Genomic DNA, 10,785 nt, shown 5'->3' with positions numbered 1-10,785 from the left:
TAAATGTGAAAAGCACAGAGAAGCAGATGATAGCTCATAGCACAGAGGAAAGGACCTCAATAGAAGACAAAGGAGATGATCTTGGGTAAGCTTTCTCAGCATTTTTGTTTCTTTCTTATTTGTTTATTTGAGAAAGAGATAGAGAGAGAGAGAGAGAGAGGGAGAGAGAGAGAGAATGTGACTACACCAGGGCCTCCTGCCAGTGCAAAGGAACTTCAGGCACATACATCATTCTGTGCATTAGGCATAGGTACTGAGGAATTGAACCCAGGCTGTCACGTATTATAAGCAAGTGCCTTTAACTGCTGAGCCATCTCTCCAGCCCAACATTTTAGTTTCTTACCCTGTAAAATAAGTATCATGACAATGACAATAATAACAATTGTGTGTTCTATGTCCATTCTACACCATGATGATCATCAGCTGAGGCTGTGCTTGTAAAAACCATGCCAGGCTTCAATGTCTCATTTTGTAAGAAGGACTTGAATTTGGCTTAGCAGATTCCTGAGGCTGATCGCTGTGCTTGCAAAGGTGCAGAGGGCTGTAGACCGTATCTGCCCAAGACTTGGAGGTCTTCTTAGCAGGAGGCTCCTCTAGGGCAGATGATGTAAGGCTGAGAAGGCCCATGATTACATCAGGGGATAGACTCAGAGAACCTTTTCTGCCTTTGTCTTATTCTGGTGAACATGCTCGGGTCTGCACATTCTGGTCCTGCGTGAGCATGGACTCCTCTTCCCTGACACCTTCCCCACTCTATTCCTGCCCCGCCCCCCCCCAGAACAAGGTGCCAATGGCAGACTGTGCTCAACCAATGCTCTGTGTACTTTGTTGTGCTCAGTCAGCTCTCCGCTTCATCAACCAACACCTCAGTCAAGCTAAAGAGAAAAGGTTTACTTGGGATCATGGTTTGGGTATTTGGGAAGATGAGGGCCAGGATCTGAAAGAAGAGGAGGAAGAAGGTCTGGATCCTGCTGTCCCTCCAAGGATGCACCCCTCTCCAGTGACTGAACATCTGCTAGGCCCTCCTAAAGTGTCACCACCTCCCATGGAATGGTGGCCGTGCCTTTGACACCTGGGCCTTCAAAGGCTACTTATGATCCAAACTATAGTAAATATAACTGAACACATGAACTTTGAGCAGAAATGACAAGTATGGGTTCCACAAGGTAATAAATAGCCAGATCTTCATTCTTGTTTTCTTTTCTAATATTTTGGTTATTTATAAGAGGAGGGAGAGAGAGAGAATATGGGCATGCTAGGGCCTCTTGCAACCACAAACCTCAGACATATGCACCATTTTATGCATCTGGCTTTATATAGGTACTGGGGAATTGAACCCTAATCTGTAAGCTTTGAAAGTAAGCACCTTTAACTGCAGAGCTGCTGCCCAGCGCTCAGGTCTTATTTTTGTTATTCTCTACTCCTCTGCCATGTGCTCCAGAAAAGACGAAGAGGGCGCTTTGACCTGTGTCAGGCTTCACAACAACAGGAAATAAACCTTTATCATGTGAAGCCACTGCGATTTGAGGTTCTCCTCCAGATTGAAGCACCGTATTAGTCACTGGTCTTGACTAACAAGGCATACGTGCTTAAAGCTGCACGCCCCGCCACCCACCACTCCTCAAATCATTACAATCTTGTGCCTACCCTTGCTGCTTGGGGAAACAGCTATTCTCAAAACTTAATGTTATTCATTTATGTACTCATGAGTTGTTTCCTGAACTTGAAGCTGTTTTTTTTTTCCCCACTTAACTACTACTGCAGTATTGTAAATTCATGAAGTTCATTTTAAGGAAATCTCCCCATTACCTATTTGCTTTCTGTTTTAGCTGCCTTTTCTCTCATTCCTTCTAAGTTCCTCACAGAACTGCCTCTGGACCCTCTTCTCCTCCCTCTCACTGCTCTGATATATATAATTGCATGTGTACGTATAGAGTATGTGTGTGGCATGGTGTGTCTGGTGTGTGTAATGTGGTGTATACACGTGTGTGTGTGCAGTGTACCCATGTGTGTGTGTGCAAAAGCCGGAGAACATCCGGTGTACTTCTCTTACTGTCCACCTCCCGGCAGTCTGGGGTTACAGATGTGTGTGGCCATACCCAGCTGTTAACATGGGTTCTGGAGAGTCAAACTTGGTGGTCTCCTGCCCAAGGGTCCTCAGGCTCAAGAGACAAGCTCTCTTAACCACTGAGCCAACTCCCTACTGATGCTTGGATGTCTTTTATATTCTCATCTGTGATCTAGTTATTGTCTCATTTACACAGCTCATTCCTCTCCTTGAAGCTCCAGGACATTCTGTGGTTTATGCCAATTTATGAGATGAAACTGTCTAGAACTGGGCTTATTCTGTCTTCTCTTCTCCCTCCTTCAAGCTTCATCCTGGATTTCCTTCTTTCCCTCCTCTGTCTCCTCACCCCACTGTTCCCTTACCTAATGAGTTGTTGAGTGCTGTTGATATATGTGACTGCATTGAGAGGGGACTAGAAATGTGCACACTAGGCTTTGACCATGGTTAGTTCAGGACAAACCCATGGAATGATGAAGGGATTTTTTTTTAATTTTAAAATGCACTATTTGTATTATCTATTTTCTATAATGGTGAATTTTTATGTGAATAACACAGAAACAACTTTTTTTTTTTTTTTTTTTTTGCGTCCAGCACAACTGACTGGCTTTTTTTTTTTTTTTTTAACCTAGTCATGTGCATAGATGAGACCAACAGTTATGTACACCTCAGCTATGCTCTTGGCTTTGGGCATGGCATTTACACAGCAAACCATGCAGGTAGTTAGTGTCCCTCAGGTTATACAGGAGCAACAGCAGCTCTGAATGGTAAAGTACTTTTCTTTTTAAAAAATTATTTTTGTTTATTTTGATTTATTTGAGAGCAACAGACAGAGAGAAAAAGACAGAGAGAGAGAGAGAGAGAGAGAGAGAGAGAGAATGGGTGTGCTAGGGCCTCCAGCCACTGCAAACGAACTCCAGATGCGTATGCCCCCTTGTGCATCTGGCTAATGTGGGTCCTGGGGAATTGAGCCTCAAACTGGGGTCCTTAGGCTTCACAGGAAAGTGCTTAACTGCTAAGCCATCTCTCCAGCCCCTCCTTTTTTTTTTTTTTTTTTATTGTGAGAGCTAGCGTGAGAGAGAAAGAGTGAGAGAGAGAGAATTGGCACACCAGGGCTTCCAGCCACTGTAATCAAATTCCAGATGCATGCACCACCTTTTGTGCATGTGAAGCCTTGTCCACTTCTGTTATCTTGTGTGTCTGGCTTACGTGGGATCTGGAGAGTTGAACATGGGTCTTTAGGCTTCGCAGGCAAGTGCCTTAACTGCTAAGCCATCTCTCCAGCCCAAGAAACAACTTTTAAAGAAATATTTTATTTATTTATTTGAGGGGGGCAGAGGGGGGAAGGGAGGAAATGGGTGTGTCAAGGGCCTCCTGCTACTGACAACAAAATCCAGATGCATGCATCTAGCTTTATATGGGCACTGGAGGGTTTGAACCTGGGTCAACAGGCTTTGCAAACAAGTGCCACTGAGCCATCTCTGCAGCCCCTGAACAAAAACAACTTTTAAGAATAGGAAGAGGGCAAAGGCGGGCGGGGGGGTGTTCGTGTGGGGCGGCCGGCTCGGCGCGGGGAGCGGTGGCCAGGGAATGGCCCGGCCGGCGGCGGGCAGTGGCGGCAGCGCGGTGGCGGCTGGGCGGTGAGAGCGGCGTGGGGCTGCCCCTCCCCGGGGGCGGCGGGCGCGGCCGGGGCGCGACGTACTGCATGGCGCGGGCGGCTATGGAGCGAGGCTGGGGCCCGACAGGAATCGTGGAGATGCTTCAGTGAAGAAATGTGTCATCATGGAATTTCCTTGCTGACATCACCACTTGTTCTCCTTGATAAGCTAGAAAGAGAGGGACTGGAGACAAGAAAAAGAGGTCAAGGGCTGGAGAGATGGCTTAGTGGTTAAGTGCTTGCCTGTGAAGCCTAAGGACCCCGGTTCGAGGCTTGATTCCCCAGGTCCCACGTTAGCCAGATGCACAAGAGGGCAAACGCATGTGGAGTTCGTTTGCACAGGCTGGAAGCCCTGGCGTGCCCATTCCCTCTCTCTCCCTCTATCTGTCTTTCTCTCTGTGTCTGTCGCTCTCAAATAAATAAATAAATAATTAAAAAAAAAAAAAAAAGAAAAAGAGGTCAACATGAAGCTAAAGCAGCGAGTTGTGCTGTTAGCAATACCCCTTGTCATCTTTATCTTCACCAAAGTTTTCCTGATTGACAACTTAGATACATCAGCTGCCAACCGGGAGGATCAGAGGGCTTTTCACCGAATGATGACTGGCTTGCGAGTGGAGCTGGCACCCAAGCTGGACCATACCTTGCAGTCTCCTTGGGAGATTGCAGCCCAGTGGGTAGTGCCTCGGGAAGTGTACCCTGAAGAGACACCAGAACTGGGGGCAATTATGCATGCCATGGCCACTAATAAAATCATTAAAGCTGATGTAGGCTATAAAGGGACACAGCTCAAAGCTTTACTGATACTTGAAGGAGGACAGAAAGTTGTCTTCAAACCTAAACTGTATAGCCGAGACTATGTGGTGGAAGGAAAGCCATATGCCCCTTATGATCTACACAATGCAGAGGTGGCAGCCTTTCACTTGGACAGGCTTTTGGGTTTTTGCTGAACCCCCTTGGTAGTGGGCAGATTTGTTAATCTGCGGACAGAGATCAAGCCTGTTGCCATGGAGCAGCTCTTGAGCACCTTCCTAACTGTAGGAAATAGCACTTGTTTCTATGGAAAGTGTTACTACTGCCGAGAAACAGAGCCAGCTTGTGCCGATGGAGACACAATGGAGGGATCTGTCACACTTTGGCTTCTAGACGCGTGGCCTCTGCAGAAACACAGGCATCCTTGGGGCAGGACTTACCGAGAAGGCAAAGTGGCCAGGTGGAAGTATGATGAGAGCTATGAAGAAAACCTCCCCATATGACTCAGGCCTACGCCTCTTGGACATAATTGATACTGCTGTCTTTGATTACTTGATTGGCAATGCCGACTGCCATCACTACGGGAGCTTTCAGGACGATGAAGGCGCTAGTATGCTTATCCTTCTCATAATGCCAAAAGCTTTGGGAATCCCTTGCTGGATGAGAGAAGCATTCTTGCCCCTCTCTATCAGTGCTGCATGTAAGTTATGGCAGCTCATACATAACGTGCCTGCATTGCCTTTCCTTCTAGGCTCAGGCAACAGTAAATTCAGTTTTCTGACCTCAAAACTTCTTGATTCCTGGAGAAGCCCTGCAAACCCTGAGGGGAATCAGAGGAAGATAGAGGCAGAGATTCCAAAGATCAGGATTCATTTTGAATTTTGTTTGAAGAGATGTTTGTAATCTAGTAATACAGATGTGTTTGGCTTAACATCAGAATATAATCAACCTCCTCACCCTCTCTAAACCCTGCCAGATGATTGATTGATTGATAGACAGACAGACAGACAATCTATATGCTCGGTTGAAACAGCTGAGTTACCTTTGGTTTCAAGTCCTCTCACCCATTATATACTACTTGCGGTATGCATATCTCATTTGGAAATCGTCTAAACAAAAATTAACTTTCATTAAGTATTTATTAGTTGATTTAAATATATTAGAGCAAAATATTAGAGAAGTAAATCAGGGGAATAATGTAAATATTGGGATCTAAAAAAAAAAAGATTAGGAAGAGGGTCCCTGTGGGTATTGAAGGGTTCACAATGGGAAATATTTAAACAAAAGTGGGATGACAGCATTGGGAATACCACAGATACTGGTGGGATTCCTGTATTGAATGATAAACTAGAACTTTCCTACTGTGTGTTAGGGTTAGATTCAGCTGTGAGTGGTGGGAATGCACTGGCTTAAACCATATGAAAGCTGGTGAGTTTGGGAGAGGACTCTGTGATTCTGAGATTTCTACTATCTGGATTACAGTTTGTTCACATCCTGACTTTTACCATGTGGCTTAATCAAGCTGTCAAATTCAGCCATCATATTTGCATTTCTGTTAGAAGCAGGGGATGAATCACAGCACACCTCCTTCCTGAAGGACATATCTTGGGAGTTACTCACTTCAATTTCTTTTCTATTACTCAGACTCAGACACAGGGACATGTAACTTCAAGGGAGGCCAGGGGAGGCTTGATCCCATGGAGCCATTTAACCAGCTAAAGTTGGAGACTCTGTTACCAATGAGGAGAAAAAAGAAAAAAAAAGAATGAACCTGGGTGTAATGGTGCACACCTTTAATCCCAGCACTGGGGAGGCAGAGGTAGGAGGATCACTGTGAGTTGGAGGCCACCCTGAAACTACATAGTGAATTTCAGGTCAGCCTGAGCTAGAGTGAGACCCTACTTTGAAAAACCAAAACAAAGAAAGAGAAAAAAATAAAAGAATGAGTATTTAGGGACAATTGGCATTCTTTGACAATGTCTTCACCCTATGGCTTAAAAAACAATAAAAAGGGCTGGAGAGATGGCTTAGCGGTTAAGCGCTTGCCTGTGAAGCCTAAGGACCCTGGTTCGAGGCTCGGTTCCCCAGGTCCCACGTTAGCCAGATGCACAAGGGGGCGCACGCGTCTGGAGTTCGTTTGCAGAGGCTGGAAGCCCTGGCGCGCCCATTCTCTCTCTCTCCCTCTATCTGTCTTTCTCTCTGTGTCTGTCGCTCTCAAATAAATAAATAAAATTAAAAAAAAATAATAATTGTTCCTTCTGAGCTATGAGTATGTGTGAAGTACTAGACCACATCCTTGACACATGCTATTTTGTTTAAGGCTGTTTTGTTAGGGCCAGAGCAATGCCTTTCACCTCAAATGGGTAAGTGACATGGGCAAAGCTACACTGTTGAAAGTGGCAGGTGCAGGACCCCAAGCCTGGGCTGGCTGGCCCCAGAGCACTTCACTTCTACACCGGCTTTGTATTCACTCAGTCCCCATGGGTCAGAACTCCTGTTTGTAAGGAACACAGCCAGTTGCCATGGAATTGAGAAGCCATAAAGTGGCTCATGGGATGATGGGGAGGGTGGCATATAAACCTCAAAGCTTGGAGGTGGGCAAAGTGCCTTAGATCCCTTAGAATAAGTGGGGACTTTTTCATTTTTGTGAGCTAGGATCACACTCTAGGCCAGGGGCTGACCTGGAACTTTCTCTGTCGTCCCAGGCTGGCCTCAAACTCATAGCATTCCTTCTACATCTGCCTTCCAAGTGCTAGGATTCAAGGCTTGTGCCACCATGCCCTGCTAGAATAAGTGGTTTTGGTAAGAAAACTGCTGATATCTTTGCCCTGGTTAAAGAGATAAAGTTGTCCAACTCTTGCTGCCTGGGCCACAAACTCTTAATTCCAGGTCTATGTAGGTCTTTCTGGCTGATACAACCAGATGTTGGGCCACATTCAGTTGTGAGAGAAGATGATTAAACCAATTCTTGCTTACTTATACCCTATGATGGGAAGATGTTCTCACTGACACCAAAACTCATGAAGTGAGATGTCTTCAGACATGTGACCACCCACTGTTCTTTCCTAATTCCCCTTAGTTTTGGAATTATGAACAAGTTGAAATTGAATTGGATTGTTTCAATATTTTTGCCAAATATTTGGTTTTTCTTTTGTCCCTTTTTCTTAGGCATTTTATAATTTAAAAAAAATTCCCTCCTGTCCAGCATGGTGGCGCATGCCTTAATCCCAGTACTTGGGAGGCAGAGGTAGGAGGATTGCCAAGAGTTCAAGGCTACCCTGAGACTACATAGTGAATTCCAGGTTAGCCTGAGCTAACTTTGAAAAAAAAAAAAGATCCTTTGAAACCAGTGGTATATTATTTTCTGACATCCAAAACAGGTGTGTGGCAGCAGGACCATGTCTCCCACCTTAAGATATCCATTACCTAATTCCTGCACCCTAGACTACATCACTTTGCATGGCAAGAGGAATTGTGTACTCATGATTGACATGACTACCATGAGGTGGGAGAGAAGCTTGGATTATTCATGTGGACCAATGCCATCTTAAGGATTCTTATAAAGGAAAGAAGCTAGGAATGTAAAAGGAGACATAATGGGGAACCAGATGTCAGAGTGCTGTCTGCTGGCTGGGACAAGGCAAGGCTTATGAAAGCTCTAGCTCCCAGCAACGCCAGCCCATGAATTCTCCCTGTGGCTCCAGAAGCAATGTGGTCTTGCTGGTTCTGGCCTTTAGCCCAGTGTGGTTTTTTGAATGTGAATGCATGCCCCCTGTACCCTCAGGAATTCTGATTAAGATTGAAGTTGTAACTTGAGTCTCCAGTGGGTGGAGCCTGTTGCAGTTAGGCTCACATTGCTGGCAGAAAACACACTTCTAAGAGCAGTTTGTGGAATAAAAGGTTTATTTTGACTTACAGACTCAAGGGGAAACTCCATGATGGCAATAAAAAATGATGGCATGAGCAGTGGGTGGCCATTACCTCCTGCTAACATCAGATGCACAAGACCAACAGGAGAGTGTGCCAAACACTGGCAAGAGGAAGCTGGCTCCACTGCTTCCAGAAAGCTTTAATTCCTAAATTGCCATCAGCTGAGGAACTAGCATTCAGATCACCTAAGTTTATGGTGGAGACCTGAATCAAACCACCACAGAGCCTAACTGGGGAGGAAGTGTCACTGGGGTGGATCTTGTAGTCCAGCCCTACTTAGGTGTGTGGAGAGACAGTTTGAGCTCTGGCTGTTGGTAGTGTCTCTCTGCTATGGATCTATGGAGTGAGCCAGCTTCATTCACCATGATGAAGCTTTGCCTGTATTCTATAAACTTGAAGTACATCCTTCCCTCCTGTAAGCTACTACTGGTTGGGTGTTTGTCCCCGTAACAAGAAGGTAACTGCAACACCCATTGAGACATGCTTTTTGACTTTTGACCTCCAGAACTATAAGATAATGAATGTGAGTTATTTTTAAGCCACTGAGTTTGTACTAATTTGTAGGAAACCAATATGGGATGCAAGTTACAATGCTTACAAAGTATAGAATGGATCATAATGGGTAAGAAAGGCTATGGGTAGAATTATTTTTTGAAATGTGTTTCAATATAAAAGTTTTCCAGTTTTGATAGAGATGTATATCCAAGAACATTTGATTTTCCTCATGACTTTTTCTGCTTCTAAAACAACAGCTGAAGTATGGCAATAAGTGTCATGTGACTTATGGTTTAGTGGGAAGCAGAGCACTGGCAGTGGAAGGATTGTGGTGAACAGGACAGTAAGACGCTGAATGTGAGTAACAAGCCACTGATCCAGACTTCGGAATTTGCATCTTTTGTTTCTAACTTAATTCGAACATTATTTTTTGTTGTCTTGACATGTGATTTTTAGATATTTTATTTGTTTGTTAGTTTTGCAATCTCTTGTGTCTGACATGACAGACATTCTGCTCTTGCATCTACCCTAGCTGACCTCCCAGAAGACACACATTGCATGAGGAGGCTGACATGACACACACTCTCTCTTTTTACTTTATAAAACATAGGAAGAAAGTCATTGGAAAAATGGCTTCAAAGTTATATACTGTATAAAGCATTCTCTGTGCTTTTTAAAAAATTTAATTAATTTTTTATTGACAACTTCCATAATTATAAACAATATCCCATGGTAATTCCCTCCTGCCCCCTACCTTCCCCTTTGAAACTCTACTCTCCATCATATGCCCTCACCTTCTCAGTCAGTCTCTCTTTCATTTGACGTCTTGATCTTTTCCTCCTATTATGATGGTCTTGTGTAGGTAGTGTCAGGCACTGTGAGGTCATGGATATCCAGGCCATTGTGTGTCTGGAGGAGCATGTTGTAAGCAGTCCTACCCTTCCTTTGGCTCTTACATTCTTTTAGCCACCTCCTCCTCAATGGACCCTGAGCCTCGGAAGGTATGATAGAGATATTTCAGTGCTGAACACTCCTCTGTCACTTCACAGCACCATGGTGCCTTCTGAGTCATCCTAAGGTAACTGCCATCTGAAAAGAGAAGGTTCTGTAACCAAAAGTGAGAGTAGCATGAATATAAGGGTATGAACATTAAGGGAAGTGCTTACTGGGCAGTTTGGTTAGCATAGTATATACATTTAGCCAGACACCAACAGATGTTACACCCCTAGGGCTCATGCCTAGCCCTGTTTTAGGTTTTCAGTGTCAGGGATATATTCCCTCCCATGGAGTGGGCTGCCAGTCCAATTAGAGGGTGGTTGGTTTCCCCCATAATAGACATGCCACTATTGCACCCATTGGTTCATTTGGCCTGGCTGGCCAACTATAAGGCTTGCAGTGTCCATTGTTAAGTATCTTCACTGGTGTTTTCTCTCTTTTCCATTGAACTGCATGCACTGTGGCTTTTTCCAGCTTTCTGTCAATTTGTCTACATATAGGAGGATTTTAGCTCAGTACCAGCAGAATTTCTCAGTGGCCTTGCAGCTCAAGTATGTGGAGTCTTCTGCAATAGAGCCTTACCATCTAGTCCTGGTGGGAAATCAAGGGCCTTGCCAATGGCCTATAATGTTTTGGGGGCACCAGGGACCTCCCTGGCCAACAACTCACTGGAAGGTATACCGTCACTGGCACTGAAAATTTTGTAGTAACAATCTATGGCTTCTGAGTGTTCCATTGTCCAAAAAAGTAGGCTTCCATAGGACTTATTTATATGCTTTTAGATTTTGATTAGCCCTCTATCCACCTTTCCTTTACTCAATCTCTTCCCCTGATCTCACTTAGGCCTTTTTACCCCATTAATCTGTTGTTCTACTTACATATGTACAATACC

General features: G+C 44.6%; 1 pseudogene; it reads left to right on the top strand.

Annotated features, from left to right (window-relative positions):
• Positions 1 to 3,873: 3,873 nt before the first annotated feature.
• Positions 3,874 to 5,176, top strand: LOC101597124 (annotated as a pseudogene).
• Positions 5,177 to 10,785: the final 5,609 nt, after the last annotated feature.

The sequence above is a fragment of the Jaculus jaculus genome, chromosome 7, assembly GCF_020740685.1.
Source record: "Jaculus jaculus isolate mJacJac1 chromosome 7, mJacJac1.mat.Y.cur, whole genome shotgun sequence".
Classification (NCBI taxonomy): Eukaryota; Metazoa; Chordata; class Mammalia; order Rodentia; family Dipodidae; genus Jaculus; species Jaculus jaculus.
The sequence above is the reverse complement of the archived record's forward strand: the minus strand, read 5'-3'. Positions and strand labels throughout refer to the sequence as shown.